This window comes from Lynx rufus, unplaced genomic scaffold (assembly GCF_022079265.1).
Source record: "Lynx rufus isolate CCGP_SWC_20201006 ecotype Redwood Valley unplaced genomic scaffold, mLynRuf1.p SCAF_25, whole genome shotgun sequence".
NCBI lineage: Eukaryota > Metazoa > Chordata > Mammalia > Carnivora > Felidae > Lynx > Lynx rufus.
In genome coordinates, this window is record NW_025814840.1 from 7,477,298 (window position 1) to 7,494,475 (window position 17,178).

Sequence of the window (17,178 nt, forward strand, 5' to 3'; positions counted from 1 at the left end):
GGTTTTTAGAGGCCGAAACCAGGAAGGACGGGGAAATGGGAAGGCCAGCTCTCTCTGTCTGGGACACCAGGGCCGGGGCCGGAGACCCTGGACCACATTTCCACACCTCCCTTGGGAGGGCAGGGCTCAGCGAGATCAGTCAAGGACTTGCTCTCAGCTGCGGCTTCCTCATTCGAGGGCAAGTTGATTACCATCCTTCTGGCTTCCTTTTCCATTTGTAACCGAAAGGAGAGGGCTTTAGTGGGAGATGATGCTGATAGTTATTTCCTGATTAGATAGCTGTTTATTCATTCAAACGTATTGATGGGTCACCTATTGCCTCCTCTAAAAGGAGCCCTCACGGGAGCTTACGTTCCAACGGAGAAAACCAAGCAAACAGAACAGATAAAATTTGTGTCGTGTTAGAAGGCCCGATTACTACGGAGGAGCCCAGAAGAGGGTGTGAGGGGCGCTGGGTTGGGGGTGCTGCAGTTGTACATTGGGTTCTCAGGGAAGGTTCAAAAGGAAGGTAATATTTGCAGTGAAGACCTGAAGGGGTTATGGGAGAAATCCATGTGGATACGAAGGATGAGCATTTTAGACAAACAGCAGGTGCAAATGCCCAAGGCTGGAAGCTGCCTTCTGTGCCCCGGCAACAGCAAGGCGGCCGGAGTGACTGGAGCAAAGTCAGCGGCGGGGAGAGTAGAGGGTGACACAGTCAGAGAGGAAATGGGGCCAGATAGTGTCACGAGGGCCTTGAGAACAGGGGAAGTCTGTAGCTCCCTGTGAGTAAGAAGGGGAGCCTCTGGAAGGTGTTGAGCAGAAAAGGGACATGGTGCGGTGAAGTTACACATTCTGCTCTGGCAGAAACACCGACACTTCCTACCCACTGGCCCACGCGTCAGAAGCAAGGGGTGATCGATCTGACACTTGAGCGAGCCCCCGACCTTCCACGACAAGGCATCACCCCCATTTCCGTGGAGGCCAACGAGACTCAGAGAGTCGCAGTAACTTTCTCAGGCCGTGAGCCACGCAGCTAGGGCGTGGATGAGGTAGGTGAGGCAGGCGACGTAGGTTTTGAGCGTCTTCTGGCTGAGTTCCTTCCGGGGGACCTGGCGGAGATTTGGCTCCCTCGCCTTCTCCAACGTCGAGGCTGCCCCAAAGCCTCTCCATCCCCAAAGCCTCTCCAAGCGTCACATCTTCACGACCCTCTGTTGTTGTCGGTCTCTCTCTCTCTCTCTGACCCCAGCTGGAAAAAAAGAGTGGCTCTCCACTTCTAAGGGTTCGTGCGGCTGGGTTGGGCCCACCCGAATGATCCAGGATCATCTTCCCTTCTCAAGGTCTGGCACTTTAGTCACATCTGCAAAGTTTGTTTCAACTATGTATGTTAAACATAGGGCGCCTGGGTGGCTCAGTCGGTTGAGCATCTGAGGCTTGATATCGGCTCGGATCGTGATCCCGGGGGGGGGGGGGGGTGGGATCAAGCCCTGCTCAGGCTCCGTGTTGGGCATAGAGCCTGTTTAACATTCTCTCTCTCTCTCTGTCCCTCTACCCTGCTCACGTGTGCACACACTCTCTCTCTCAAATAAAAAACAACATATATGTTAAAAATATAAATATATAATTTATAAAATATAATTTATTTTTACAACACACATTTTCTATAGATATATAGATATATATCTCTTTAGATTCTCTGTCTGTATCTCTGTATCTGTATCTGTGTGAGTGTGTCATACATATACCCTGATGTTGTCGGCCAAGCCAAACATTTATAAGTGACATAATACAAATAAAAATGCCTTAGGGGCCCCGAGAAGCCTCAAGAGAAGAAGAGAGAAGAAAAGACCCGGGGAAAGTGAACGGAACAGAAGACCAAGGGGATGATCCTTATTTTGGAAGGGAAACCGGGCGACTCGGTATCTGTGGATGTAACATGCAGGTGTAAGCCGAGCGAAAACTCAAGACGAAATGTACCAAACGGCCATGGTCCATTCTATGTAATGGATACTGTATTCTATGACTTGTTTTATCCACTATACATACACGTATATGCACATAGATAATGTAGTTCTAGAATGTATCAATGTAATTGTAGATTGCAATATTTGTTACGGTAAAATGAAATACGATGTAGCAGGACTGTATTGTAATATACAATATAATGGAATTAATGTGTTACTAACGTGCACCAGAGGAACAGGAGGGGGTCTGGTGGTCCAGGGGTCCTTGGATCTTCCCCATTCATGTCTCCCTTCATCACTTCCCAGGTCCCAGAGAGTCTGTCTGCAAAGCCATCATGTTGACCCCTCCGACCCACACTTCGGTTACACTTCTCCGAGGCCATCACGGTCACTGGGGATGGGGTGGCAGGAACCTGTGCCCGTGGCCCATTTCCAGGCTCCGTCTCCTCCAGCGCAGACCCGGCGCCCCCTCCCCCCAACCCCCCCGTCCCCCGTTCCCACCCCATGAAGCAGAATATCCCTAGTCTGCTCTTCAAGGCTGCTCGTACCCTAGCCTCGTCTGATCCTCTGCCAGACTTCCATTCGACTTCTCGGCCACACGGAAGGGACTTTCTACCCTCACACCACTTCCTGGTCCCTCTGCCATTGCTCAAGTGTTTGTCCTTCTCTGGAATGTCTCTCCCGTGTCCCCCTCCCCCGTCCCTTCCTCTCTGTCATTGAAATTCTGCCGTGTCTCTCTGGCTTTTCTGAAACGCCATCTCAGATCTCCATGGTCTTTCTTGACCCCTCCACCCCCTCCACCCCCAAGCTGGCCTGACTTATCCATCCTTTGAGCACCTTCTATGGGGACTTTGTCCCTCTTCTTTGGGGCTTATCCCATTTTACAGTTATTTCTGTGCTCGTCTTTTCTCTCCCCCCCCCTCAGTTATCCTCTCTTCAGATCAGGCACTAGGTCTCACCCTTTGCCAGGCTCCCCACGGCATCACATGCAAAGGGCATGTGCCGTCGGAGCGGTGTGAGTTAGAAGACAGGTGCCTGGGGGCTCCTGGGAGGCTCAGTCGGTTAAGTGTCTGACTCAGTCTCAGGTTATCATTTCACAGTTCGCGGGTTCGAGCCCCGTGTCGGGCTCTGTGCTGACAGCTCAGAGCCTGGAGCCTGCTTCCGATTCTGTGTCTCCTCTCTTGCCCTTCCCCCGCGTGTTTTTTTTTCTCTCTCTCTCTCTCTGTCTGTCCCTCAAAAACAAATAAGTAAACATTAAAAAAGAGACGGCTGCCTAATTTGTCATTGTTTGGGTGCACGAGGGAGGAAACACCACTGAGGGGTGATTAGAACCTCTTCTCTCTCTACGGACCACACGCATTTTCATCTTCACTCGCATTATCTCAGGCTTGAAGACGTCACTTCTCTGAATCAGCTGTCGCAGCCTTTGCCACAGTTCCACCTCTCCTGTTATTTGCTTACTTCTGAAAAAAACCCGACTCCCTATTTTTACCTAGCCTGCCGTAGGCCGTAAAGCTCCGTGAAAATACTGGGTTTCAGGTGATAGCCACACATCGAATCATTACGACACGACGCGAGACGTCTTCTCCATATGCTGCTACAAGGTCTGACTCTGGGACGTGGCACCTGACACCCAGGTGGGGCTAAAGGGCATGGCCAAGGTCGCTGAGCGCTCCGCCCTTTCCCACCAGGCCGCACCGCCTCCGCGCACAGGACCGGGAGATAAGACACGCAGGGTCCGCGGGGGGTCTGCTCGGTCACGGCCGGAAGCAAACGTGTCTTGCTCAACACCGTGGGGGAGGCACGCTGCGTTGTTTGTGGACTCGGTGTGGGGCCCGAGCGCACAATGGGCGGTGCACCCACGTCTGAGTTTAAGTCAAGAGCGCTGGTTCGCTCTCGAATCCCCTCCTGGGCCCTCAGACATTATTTCCGGGGGGGATGTCGGTCTCCCATCATCTGTGGCTGCAGCCGTGAACTCTGCAGGCGGCCCCGGGGTGCTTTGGCCTCGCACCTGCCCCGGTTGCAAGCGCCTCCCGGGACACAGGGCGTGAGAAATGCTTCGTCATTCGACCCGGGCCTTTTGGGGCTCGCTCCCGCCAGTCCCGGGAGCTCCTGAGGGCCCCTCGAGTATCTTCCAGAAGAAGACAGCTGGTCTGAAGTGATAGCTCAAGCAGGAAATGGGGCCACGGCAGTGACGCTCTAGGGCCAAGGAGCAGCTCGAAATGGCCTCCTTTCTCTCAGCCCCTGCCTTTTCCTCAGAAGGAAAGAGAACGCTAAGACCATGGGGTAACCTCATTCGCCACTGGGGACCAGGTCCCTTAAGTACCGTTTCGTCACTGCGATGAAAGGGGACACTTACTCGTAAGCTGGGGGTAGATTGTAACAGAATTTCTTCAGTCTCTCTCTCTTTTTTTGTGTGTTTTTTGTTTCTTAAGGTTTACTTTTGAGAGAGAGAGAGAGACAGACAGAGCGTGAGCGGGGGAGGGGCAGAGAGCGAGGGAGACACGGAATCTGGCTCTGAGCTGTCAGCACAGAGCCCGACGCGGGGCTCGAACTCACGAACTGCGAGATCATGACCCGAGCCTGAGTCAGATGCTTAACTGACTGAGCCGCCCAGGGGCCCCTTCAGCCCCTCTTTGAAGAGTGTGTTCTTTGGGAATTGCCAGGCCGCCTGGCATGAGAGGCGAGGGCCAGCCACACGCTTTTTTCTTGCCACTTTGAGCACCAGAGCAGAAAGGAGATGGGGGGAGGACACAACAGGGCGGTCACAGGCTCTAACAGGGGCAACGTGCTGGGGTTCGAGTCCCAGCCCGGCCGATGCTAGCTCTTGGGATCCGGGGTGGTTTACTTAGCCTTCCTACGTGTCTTTCTCAGCATCGCTTCCCGCATGCGTGTACTGGAGGGCAAACCTCTTGGCACGGTGGAAGGCACACAACGAGCACTCAGAAATTCTGGTGCCTTCCTTCTCTCTACTAATGTCCCTGCATCATCCGTGACCGAGTTATTCGGGCACCTTTCTTTCCGACCACGTTGATGAGGTCTTCCCGTGCCGTGAGCTTTGGAGACACAACAGACACCTATGAAGTGACTTGAAAACCTTTATGAAGCTGTGGGTCTGAACGGACTGCTCAATGGTGCTTTGATTCTGTCACGATGTTTCAGAAGGGGATTCTGAGCCCTGGATGGGTCCCTGAGTCTACAGCTCTTCAGTGTGCCTTTTGGCTTGGAGATTCTATTAACTTGGCAGCCCTTGATGTCACATCATAGACAGGGTATACATATAATTTATTGTGCAAACCAGGAAACATTTGATCGGGTGAAAGAGGCTGCTATTAAAAATGACAACTGGGAGCAGGTGTCAATCAGGACTGTTTCAGGCAGGTGGGGTACATCTTTACGCTACTCAGGGCACACATTTTGGCCCCAAGCTCTGCGTGAGTTATAAACCTTTGTGCTTACCTGGTTTCTATGCGCCCTGAATCATACCAGCTTCCCCCACCCCTCCCTCCAGCCAACAACACTGCTATGTAGGCAAGGATCTTCTGGAAGGAAGTTTGAGACCCATGGCACGACGCGCGTGTAAATAACATGTCAGATCTGTCTAAAGAGACAAATGGAAGCCGGAGGGCGAGCCGATGCAGAATCCAGAAAACTCTTCAGCACCCCCACCGCCCGCCCCCACATGCCCGCCTGGGCAGGCAGGCGACCAGCTGTGGAGGGAAGGAACAGGCTGGGGAAAAGCCAGCCAGATGCGGCTTGCAGAAAACCCGGACCAGATTCCGTGCTCTCAGTGACTGGCTCTGACGTGCCAGACCCACGAAGGTGAGGATTAAAGGGAGCACTTCATCACTGCCTTCTTCAGGTAGCACGCGAGCCTCTCGGATGTCCCAGGTGGCCAGCATTCTGCAGCAGCTGGCTCCAACGTACAGACAGCACGCCCCGATGGGGACAGGGCCCCGCGAGGCAGGCATACAAGCACAGACTGTGAGCTTGAAAGGACCCTTAGATCTGTTGGGGAGGAAGAGGAAGGAGTTGCAGGCTTCTCACTGGGACTTCTGGGTTTCTCTCTCTGCTGCAGAGAACCGTCAGCGCCCTCCCTGGGAAACTGAGGACAGCATACCTTTGCATCCATTGTCCGGGGTCGTTGAGGATAAAACGATGTGATGGACACGAACATAACTTACAAACTACAAATGCCAGGTGGCACCCTAATCGGAGACCCTCAATGCAAACCTCTGAATTTGCAGATGGGGGGCCCAGAGAGGTCAACAGGCTGGCCCAGCATGCACAACTCCCTTTACGGAGATGTCGATGACGTGTGTGTGATGGGGGAGCGGTTGGCTGAGGAGGTAAAGTCTAAGAGGAGGAGAAGACCAGGGACAAGCCAAGGAGGCAAAAACATTTTCAAGGACCTTAATGTAAATGTGTGCTTGATGAGATGAGAAAAATGATGCTGTGGTTATTTTTTAAGGGAGTGGGATCCTCACATCTTTTATTCCTTGTCGTCATGGACACTGACCATCCGAGGCTTCGAGGCTGGAGCCATTCTCCCTCTCTCTATCTTTTTTAATGTTCGTTTATTTTGAGAGAGATAGAGAGGCAGATGGAGAGAGAGAGACAGGGAGAGAGAGAATCCCAAGCAGGCTCTACACTCAGCTCAGAGCCCGACGCAGGGCTCAATCTCATGACCGTGAGATCACAACCTGAGCCGAAATCGAGAGTCAGACACTCAGTCCACTGAGACACCCAGGCGCCCGGCCACTTTCTTCATAAAGATGCTCCTTTGGCCTGACTGTCCGACTTGGACACTAACATGGGTGGTGGGGGCCTGGCCAGGCTGGAAAAGGATATGCAGACCAGAGAGGATCTACCTTGAGTAGGAGAAGGTGGAGGCAGCTTAACCGAGCAATGGAGAGCACGGACTCTGGGGCCAGGCTGCCTGGAGAAGAATCCCAGTTTTGCTGCTCACAGCTGTGCCGCCTTGGGCAAGTTGCCGAAGCTTTCTGTGCCTTCGTTTTCTCAGCTGTAGAATGAGAATATGAGAGTACCCACATCACAGCATGGTGTGAGGTTTCAGCAGGTTAATACATTTAAGAGTCTTAGAAAGGTACCTGGCACACATCCAGCTCTATTCACTTGTTTATTAAATAAGAATGAAATACGTAAGGCTGTCCAAGGTGGACAGGGGTGAGAGGCAGTAGTGAGGAGTAGGAGGAAGGACTCTGGCTTCATCGTCAGACAGACTTGCATTTGGATCCGGATTCCACGACGTTTTTCTATCGACGTTTGTGTTTTTCTGATTATCAAGGGCATATGTGTTTATAGTAGAAAATTTGGAAAATATAGAAAGCCAGCAGGGAGCAGATAGAGGTCAAGCCCACTTCTACCACGTGGAGATGGTCACCACGTAAGTCTTGCTGGCAATGTGATCTGCATCGGGGTTTGGTCCTGATGCTGGTAGCTTGTTGGTTTTTATTATTCCTCCCTTGTTTGCATATCCCTCAGGGAGAGATCCAGGAACCGCTGGAGGGCCAGGAGGTGTAAACATGTATGCTAAATAAAATATTTGTCTTGACAATGATGAGACCCTCGATATGTAGCTCAGAGCCCTTAATCTACCCACTTTTCACAGTTCTCCGTTCTTGACCGTGAGGAGCTCAGTTTTCTAGTGAGACAGCATGCCAAGCATTTAGATTGAGACTCATAAATTTCGTCTTCCAACTTCCCTGCTGTAATTACTTGGCCGCCCACGTTATTGTTGCCAATTGCCAAGTGTGGTGGGTGAGTGACAGGTAGATTATTTGTGCCTGATGTGGGTCACCCTTGTGCTGGGTCTGAGTGCTTTTGTTTAATGCTCTGCGAGGAGGCCATAGTCGGGTAGCAGAGCAGGAGTTGCAGGAGAAGTCTACTGGGTGATGATTTGGCAGCTCAAGGAAAGTTGTAAATTAGGCTGTCAGGAGGGAACTTTCTGGCAGACTCTGTGAACAAACACAAGGTGTGAGTTGGCCAGAACTTGTAACAAGCTGACTTTCTCTCTCGCTGGTGGTTTCCTCTTGTTGGTCTTTCGGAGAAGTGGTTAGACGTGTTAACTATCACCAAACAGAATCTGAACGGCTTTGGGGGTACGGGGGTGGCCAACGGTGGTGAAGAGGAGGGGCACGGACGCGCAGGTCCACATTCAGAGCGGCATTCGTGGCCTCTGGAGATGTCACCAAATCTCCTCCTGGGCACTGTCCATAAGCCGTAGCACACAAGCCAAGTTTTCTGGTCATTTTTGTGACTTCAGTGGGACAGACTCCAGTAACCCACTCTCTGCCTTCAGTGTCAGAAGAGGAGAGGGCCTATAAGGTAAAGGAATGAGATTAATATGATGGAAGGTTTTCTCTCTCTTCTCCCAGTATAGTGGAAAAGCAAGCAAGCCAGCCTCGATATGTAGGGTCAATGCAGTTGTGTACATTGGGTAACTTCCCTACTGGAACTGTCTCCTTTACTCGATGTGACAACAACTCACACTGATGACCTCCTTAGAAATAAGTCTATCTTTCCCACTGGGGCCTGAGTCAACATGGCCAGCAGCTAATTCGGATGACCTGGCATTCTGGTTCACCCAGGGCAGCCAGAGCTGACGAGGCCTCAGTATCCACCCATACATTTTCAGGGAACCCCACTTCCTTCGCAAAAGTGTTCCAATGAGGATAATAAATTACGTGAGCCCCCTAACATGAAGGAACTCAGGGAGAGGACTACTTTCTCTTTTCAGTGTGTGGCTTCGCTCCGAAAACTCTCTAGTGCTTCTGTCTCAAAGATTCCCTGCCCGGGACTCCCGGTCCGAGTTCTCTCCTTTCTCCCGCAACACCCCGCCCCGGCCGGCACCGCTGCCCTTGGCACACTGCTTTTCAGCCTTTTTTCATCAGCAGAACCTACTTTTTTTTAGGATGCAACGTTAGACAGAGGCTTCAACATTGGAAACAGATCAAGCGGAGCTTTTCCTGGTAGACGCGAGGGTAAGGATCTCAGGAACCCACACATTTGGCCCGCCTCTCTCTCTTTTCTTCCGTGTGGGTCTCCACTGAATCTCACGGCTTGGTGGGGCAGAGGTTAGAATCCACCGACAAAGCATCTACCGTCCATTTCTCGTGCTTGCGCTCAAAAAAAATTTTTTTTTAACATTAATTCATTTTCGAGAGTGAGAGAGACAGAGCATGAGCGGGGGAGGAGAAGAGAGAGGGAGACACAGAACCTAAGGCAGGCTCCAGGCTCGGAGCTGTTCAGCACAGAGCCCGACGTGGGGCTCGAACTCACGGACCGCGAGATCATGACCTGAGCCAAAGTGGGACTCTTAACCAACGGAGCCACCCAGGCGCCCCCACGTGCTTGCACTTCGTACGGTAAATCCTCTTGTCCCCCTAGTGAAGTTAGGTTGGCAATAATCAAACTCTGAAAAAATATTACCGCAGGATTCAGGCTCAGTTCTACAACAGGGCTCCTCTTGTGGCCTTGATTCTTCAGTCCACTCAAATCTTGACCACTGGCTTTGTTGTCCTGTCACAGGATATGACTGAGGAACGACCATGCCAAGATGGGTGCTCTGGTCTCCGGTCACGATAAGAGGCCCTGTGACCTCGACTGTCCCCTTCAGCTTAACTCTTGCTCCGTGGCTCCTCTGATGTAACCATATCCTCTGTCCTGGATTTGAGATGCTGTTCCCGCACACTTGTTTTCTCTTCATCCTCACAAATCTCGAGCATTCCACCTTGGGTGCTCTCTTTCGTTGAACTCCCAGCTTATTTGAAAGTTCCTCGTATCTTCAAAAGTGCACGGGACCTACCGCAGACGTCGATGCCTCAGAAGCCTTCGTTCTCCGAATCTTCCTGGTCTCTTCGCTTTGCCAGCCCCATTATTTAAACATCCCCAGCCAAACACGGCCTCGCATCCGAAAAGAGCCACATATATACCATTCCACACCTATGTTTCAACCACAGTTGACTCACCAGCCCGACGACCCCCATCAATTCTCAGTGATTCTGGGGAGCGGGTTATTTTTCTGGGCCCAGACCCAAAACATCAAGGCTAGAATTCAATATTAAGCTGGTCTCCCTAGGATGTCATTAAGAGGGTTTAGTTCCCGAAACACTGAAGGATATTGTCATAATACAGCAATTTCACCCCCCACGGCCTCCTATCCCAGACTGTTGTAACTTCATATTTTTCACTTCTGGTGCCCTTGAGGGGGGTTGGGGTGAGGGGACCCATCAGAAACGGACACCTTTGCCTCTTTGTTTATTACTGCACGAATCAAGCAGCGTGGTGCTGTCGCGGTTTTAGAAAATGGAAAAAGCTGGCTCTGCCCGACGTGGCCGCAGGGAGGAGGGTATCTTCCAAGATGTTTGTGAGAATAAGACGTACAAAACACCAATTTTTAAGGGGTGGCAGATCGTGGAGGTGTCAGCCAGAGGAATGTCGAGTGAAAATCTCTGGAATGCTCGAGCAACCTTTTACATTTACTGCCAGGAAACGTGGGCTGCTTCCCTTCCCTGCATCTTTTCAAAAGATCTCTTGTGAATCCAGTCAAGTCCAGGGCAGGTACAGAGGGCTGCCGACAGTGATAAGGGACGCAGTGTTTTCTGCAACTGCCTCAGCTCCCGTCCGACCAAACCCCGTTAATATGTAACCCGAATCCGACCACTTCATTTATGTTTGCCTTTGGTGTCGCTATGACTTTTAACCCGTGAAAGACCGATTCAAAGTCGCCTTTTTTTTTTTTCTTGGCCGTTGTCCACGATCTCTCAGGGGCTCAGGAGCAGGATGGCCCTAAGTCACATCAGCGTCTGGTGGAATTAAAAGTCACTTAGCTTATGACACATGCGAGGGTGCTGATGATGGATGGGTCAATTCGTGCAGGGAGAAGACGTTACAGCAGAGAGAATATTCGGTTGTTTGCGCTGAGGCCACAGATGATGAGGAAGAGCTACGTGTGTGGCACAATTCGTCAAAGACGGGCGTGTAACCACACACCTATCAGAAGGGGCCAAAACAAAAACAAAATGCTGACCCGGGGTGGGGGGAGGGCTGGAGAGGATACAGAGCAACGACAACTCTCAAATACTGCTCTTGGGAATGACAGATGGTTCAGCCACTTTGGAAAACGGTTTTGCGGGGCGCCTGGGTGGCTCTGTCGGTTAAGTGTCCGACTTCAGCCCAGGTCACGATCTCGTGGTTCACAGGTTCGAGCCCCGTGTCAGGCTCTGTGCTGACAGCTCGGAGCCTGGAGCCTGCTTCCGATTCTGTGTCTCTATCGCGCTCAGTCCCTCCCCCACTCATCTCTGTCTGTGTGCATGTGTGTCTCTCTCTCAAAAAATAGACGTTAAAAAAAAAAAAGGAAAACGGTTTTGCAATTTCACAGTAAGTTCAGCATATGCTTATAAACTAGACGATCCCATTTTGATGACATTCTGAAAAAAGGCATACCTATGGGGACAGAGAACGGATCGGTGGTTGCCAGGGTTTAGGGGTTGGGGTGTCTCCAAAGGCGACATGTGGGAAATTTGGGGTGTGACGGAACTACGTGGGTTGTGATGGCGATGACGTGACTGTGTGCCCGCCTCAAAACTCCCAGAATCGTGCACTAGAAAGGGTGGGCCCATGGGTGGACAGCTACCCTGAACGAAACCAGTAACATGCTCTCTTTTGAGACTTCGCTGTAAGAGACATGGAAACCACAGTCCAGAGGGTGTAGCTTTTGGCTTGCAGATATGTTTTGTTTGGCCCGCACAATGTTTAAAGAAATCGAATTAATTGCCAACATTAAAAAATGGGAGATTTCACATAAAAATCCAGATTTCCGGCTTCTCTTTGAGAAATGGGAGGGTCCGGTAAAATGGGCTCAAGTTCCCGCCTGGAGACAATGGCTGGAACAGAGACCCTCACCCTCTTCCCACCAGCACACCGTCTGTGTGCGCATAGCCGCTCTGGCTCCCCGGAGAACCCAGCAGTGGCTGTGTTTATGCGGTCAGTCTGGCTACGTACGAGTGTTCAGGGAAAAACGAAACATTTCTTGCACCTTCCACTTCCGTCAAAAGTGGGAAAGCAAAAGGTAAATTCATGTTCCGTGAGAAACGAGAATGGCGTACTACTCTGCGAAAGCAAGCTTTATTCCAATGGCGTGTGATAAGCAAACCAGACGGATGTGCGCTGGAAGAACACAGATTTAGATTCCTCGAAGCCAGCGAGGCTCTCTGGGCTCGGCTGGGTTGCCCGCCTGGCCTCTGGAGTCCCCCGGGTCTGCTCCGCTCTGCCAGTCCACCGACGGAAGAACGGAGCACTGTGGCGTATCTGCCCACGACTCCTCTTATCCGCTCAACAAATATGTATGAAGCAAGTTAGACTGAAGACGAATGAGCATCGCAAGACCCCTGTCCATGTACAAACCAGGGTCACCAGGGAGGGAAACGGAGAGCCTTACAAGGAAGCAAGTCTGCAGAAGTTTTACAGGTGTGTGTGTGTGTGTGTGTGTATGTGTGTGTGCCAGACAGACAGACAGAGAGACAGAGAGGAGAGGACAGACATCCACAGGGGAGTGCCAGTAGATTCCCTCCAATCGCTCACAGTGAGGAGGCTGGGACATAACTCACGTCCTACAGATGACACTTGTCAGGCTCTAACATGCACGTGAATCCTGGGGGAGGTTGTGCAAGTGCCCGTTCTGACTCACTAGGTCTGGAGTCGGGCCTGAGATTCTGCATTTGTAACAAGGTCCCAGGTGACGTCAGTGCCGCTGATCAGCGGACCGCATTGTGAACAGCAAACCTCCAAATCATACGTACAAAGACACAGTAAAAGGTTACCCGCCTGACGTTTGCTTTTAAGCCATGTGCTCTCCATTGAAAAAGGACCTGGTAAAACCATTTTCTTTTAATTTTTGTCACTTACCGAAGAATATCACTCCTCTTGCGGTCTAGGTAGCGGGTAGCGGAGGCTGGCAGTCTGGGAAGCAGGAAGGACTGGGAATAACCGACTGGCACCTTCCGAGAAGCCGCCGGGGGTAACGGTCCAGTGAACAGACCAACAGGTGCACCTGGCCAGCCCGGGCGTGGTGGCTTGGCTCTGTGACCTTAGGCACAACACTCTTTCTCAGCAGCCAAAAGGAGGTGAGATTTTTGACCTTGTAGCCCATCGTGGAAGACTCACTTAGCATCAGTGAAGGCTAGCAAGATCTACGGAGGGAAGGTACTTCGGAAGAACAAATTTATGGTCTCTAATCGTCATTCCGTTTCAGGTATGGCAGGCGACCCCGTGTGACAGAAGCCTCTGCACAATGTACTGCTCTCTCGTGGATGGAAATAGCGCAATAAGGAACACTGCGGCTGTCTGTGCAGGAAGGTAAATTGTGCTCCCTCTTCACATCCCTGCCTATGACTCGGGTGTCTACCATTTCAGGTGTTAATATGATGATTTTCCCACGTAGAGAAAGAAGAGTCTCCCTTCCGTTGTCTCCTCCTTCCAAGTATGGGCCACAGTGATGGTGATGTCCGTCTCAAACCTACGGGCTCTGGTTTGAAAGGAGCACGTTCTCTCATTTCTCTCTCTCTCTAAATCAGCAGTCTGGAGGAAAAGAATCAGACAAAGTTCATCTTAGTAATGCTCTTTATTTGATCTAATGTTTCTAAAATAGCTTTTCAGTACACAATTGATGTCAAAGTTACTAATGAGAAAATTTTCCTTTTTGGGGCGCTGTCTTTGAAATTTGGGATGGGTTACGCCTCAAATGGAATGCTACGTTTTTATTGAGCGAGACTTAATCTGTGTTTAGACTTCTAAAGTTCACAGTTGGAAAAAGGAGGTTCGCCCGTCCAAGTTGTTCCAAACCTACTTAAATTTGTTTCTAGTAACTGAGTTCAGGTTTTTAAATTTAAATGTCAACTGCGGAATGAAATCTCATCGAAAAATCAGCTCCTTGCTCACCCTGGCCACATCTCAAGGGCTCGATAGGCACCTGTGGCCAGCCAGTGACTGTCCACATTGGACAGGGCAGGGCTAGGCACTCAGGTGAGGGCAGCCTTGAGGCTGGGATCCCGGAAGCCCTCCCTCCACCCCCACCGCTGGCAGTGTGTGCGTGCGTGTGTGCGTGTGTGCGGTCTGTTGATGCAGTAGCCTGGGAGCTGATGAGTCCTGTGAGCGTGATAGGAAGGCCTTGCCTCCATCAATACACATTATTTGTCCTCTACCATTTACAGCACTGTTTATGGTTCATCTGTCTTTCAGAATGACCCGCATTCCCCAGAGGGACCTTGCAGAGATCCAAACTGGGCGCCACTAGACTAAAACAGCATTGGATCCGCCCACGGCTCCTCTTATCCGTTCAACAAATATTTATGAAGCGAGTTTCTGTGCCTAGCCTCGCTAAGCCCCGGGACTGCTTCAGCCATGAGAAAGGACAAGGAGGTCACTGCCCTCGTGAAACCTAATGTCTCCTAGCGGTAGACCCTTAAACGGAATCTTACAAATAATGAGTTAATAATAATTTGATATCTATGAAGAGGGGCAGAGGTCTCCATGAGATCCTTAGGGAACCTAGTCCAGTCTGGAGGTTCAGTAAATCTTCCTCAATAAAAATGACATTTCCGTTGGGACCGGAAGGGGTTACGCAGCGGAGAGCTGGGAGAGGGGGCCTGTTCTTGGCAGAGGAGACCATGTGCTGGAGAAAGCGCCGGAAGGTCAGGGTGGCTGGGGTGTGGTGAGTCAGGAGGGACGGAGAGATGAGTAAAAGCCCGATCGGAAGGGCCTGGAAGGCCTGGAGGAGGGACTCCGTCTTTGCCCTGAGAGCAACTGGAAGACCAGCGGAAGGTTTTAAGAAGAACGATGTGCTCGGACTCCGGTCTCCCGTTTGGCTTCTACCAGATGACGTGTGGCCGCGGATCCTCCTTGGGATTTTCTGTGTACATTCAGCCCCAGGTGGAAAGGATTGTGGAAGCAAAAATGGCGCCCCCATGTCATTGTCCTGTTCACTGTAAGTGGACCCGCGGGCTCTCCGAGGTACAAGCAACCCATAGACATGCTGAGGACAAAGGCAGTCTGGTCTGATGGCTCCAAAGAACGAAACAGCAACACAAAACGCAACCAAGAAACCCAACAACAGCAACAAAAAACCCTGGGTGTTCCAGGTCAGACTTAAATCGGTTCCTCCAGGGCTAATTCTCACTACTGTCCCATTGTCATTAGTGGTACCACTGCTAATTACGACGACCACAGCTACTACTGACGAAGGGCTCATGGCCTGCCAGTTACATATAAACAGATAAATGTGTATACATAAGTGTTATAAACATATATACACACAAATATATATATGCACGTGTACAAAATAGATGTGTACCCTGGTTCTAATCCGTGCAAGAAAAACCTGCCTGAAAGATGGATATGACTGTTCCCAATTCATCTGATGTACAAGGAAAGGGAGTTTTACAACGTCCAGAGCGACGTTGACGGTAAGGGTAGAGGCAGGTTTGGAACACGTGTCTGTCTTCGAAGCCCTGACGTGTCCCCATCACCACACCGACCCCGGTAAGTAGAGGCCGGGCGAGCGTATGGGGCACAGTATGCATGGGCTTACGTAGAATTCACCCTGCTCGCTTCTTTTCTTTTTTGAAAAAAAATTAAAAAAAAATTTTTTTTAACGTTTATTTATTTATTTTTGAGACAGAGAGAGACAGAGCATGAATGGGGGAGGGGCAGAGAGAGAGGGAGACACAGAATCGGAAACAGGCTCCAGGCTCTGAGCCATCAGCCCAGAGCCCGACGTGGGGCTCAAACTCACGGACCGCGAGATCGTGACCTGAGCTGAAGTCGGACGCTTAACCGACTGAGCCACCCAGTCGCCCCGAAAATTTTTTAATTTAAATTCTAGTCAGCATACAGTGCAGCCTTGGTTTCAGGAGTAGAATTTAGTGACTCAGCACTTACGTGCAACACCCAGTGCTCATTAGAACATGTGCCCTCCTCGACGCCCGTCACCCATCTAGCCCATGCCCCTGCCCACCTCCCCTGCAGCAACCCTCAGTTTGTGCTCCGCACATAAGAGTCTCTTATGGTTTGCCTCCCTCTCTGTTTCACCTAATTTTTCCTTCCCTTCCCCTGTGTTCATCTGATGTGTTTCTTCAATTCCACGTATGAGTGAAATCGTATGATATTTGTCTTTCTCTGACTGGCTGATTTCGCTTAGCATAATACCCCCTAGTTCCATCCACATTGGCAGCGGCAACATTTCATTCTTTTTGGTCACCGAGTAATACTCCATTGTCTCTCTCTCTCTCTCTCTCTCTCTCCCCCACATCTTTATCCACTCATCCGTCGATGGACATTTGGGGTCCCTCCGTATTTTGGCTGCCGTTGATAGCGCTGCTCTAAATATCAGGGTACATCGGTATTTTTGCATTCTTTGGATAAACACTTAGCAGTGCTTTTGCTGGGTCATAGGGTAGTTCTATTTTTAACTTTGCGAAGAACCTCCACACTCTTCCTCAGAGCGGCTGCACCGGTCTGCGTTTGCAGCCACGACATTGCTCACTGCTGTGACAAGCCAAGGGCTCAGTATCCAGTTTGGATATTTGAGAGTTACTGAAACTCTGGATAGACTTGCCCTCAAAACGTTCCTTGCAGCACATCTGCTTCTGTTGGCTTGAGCCGGGCTCCCTTCCTGGAGCTTTCTTTGCAGGAGCCCTGCAGTCCCCGCACCCGGGCACGGCCTCCTTCCTCTGCCGGCGTGTGTTTGTGGGCAGTGTTTCCTGACACAGGGTAGATACGTGTTCTGGGCACTAAGGCACAGCAGGTGGACCTGAAGGAAAGGCCCAAGCACAGAAAATGCCGCGTGCGCTTGTAAAACACCTCCCCGTCGGGCTCGCAGAATGCTAGGCCCTTCCATCCATTAACTTCTAACGTTGCTCTTGGAGGGAGGGAGGGGCCTCTCATACCCCACAAAAGGAAACGAGCTGGATCCAACAGTTAAGGGCATAAATCAAGAGGCTTGTTCGAATTGCATTCATCCCACAAAACTTTATTAAGCGCCTGGTGTGGGCCGGGCGTGGATCGGGGCAATGGCCCTGGGATACAGCAAAAAATCTAAACCGATTAAAAGCAAAGAAGCCATTAAGAGAGCAGACCTTAAGCGCTCTCCCCGTGAAAAAGACGTGGTAATTATGTGACAGGGTGGAGGCGTTAGCTCATACCGCTGGTGGCCATC

The 17,178-nt window shown here is 51.0% G+C and overlaps 2 long non-coding RNA genes across 3 annotated transcripts in view; both read left to right on the forward strand.

Annotated features, from left to right (window-relative positions):
• Nucleotides 1–15,614, forward strand: part of LOC124518666 (uncharacterized) — a 91,053-nt gene extending 75,439 nt beyond the window's left edge. Inside the window, exons 6-9 of one of the 2 annotated variants that reach the window (XR_006963725.1) lie at nucleotides 8,878–8,947; nucleotides 12,902–13,090; nucleotides 13,219–13,322; nucleotides 14,205–15,614. This is a non-coding gene — a long non-coding RNA (uncharacterized LOC124518666). The remainder of the gene's footprint in view (nucleotides 1–8,877; nucleotides 8,948–12,901; nucleotides 13,091–13,218; nucleotides 13,323–14,204) is intronic. The other variant, XR_006963724.1, reaches the window with a different exon arrangement.
• On the forward strand, nucleotides 184–2,369 carry LOC124518667 (uncharacterized). Its single transcript, XR_006963726.1, has 2 exons — nucleotides 184–1,031; nucleotides 1,787–2,369. It is a non-coding gene; the product is annotated as an uncharacterized LOC124518667 (long non-coding RNA).
• Nucleotides 15,615–17,178: the final 1,564 nt, after the last annotated feature.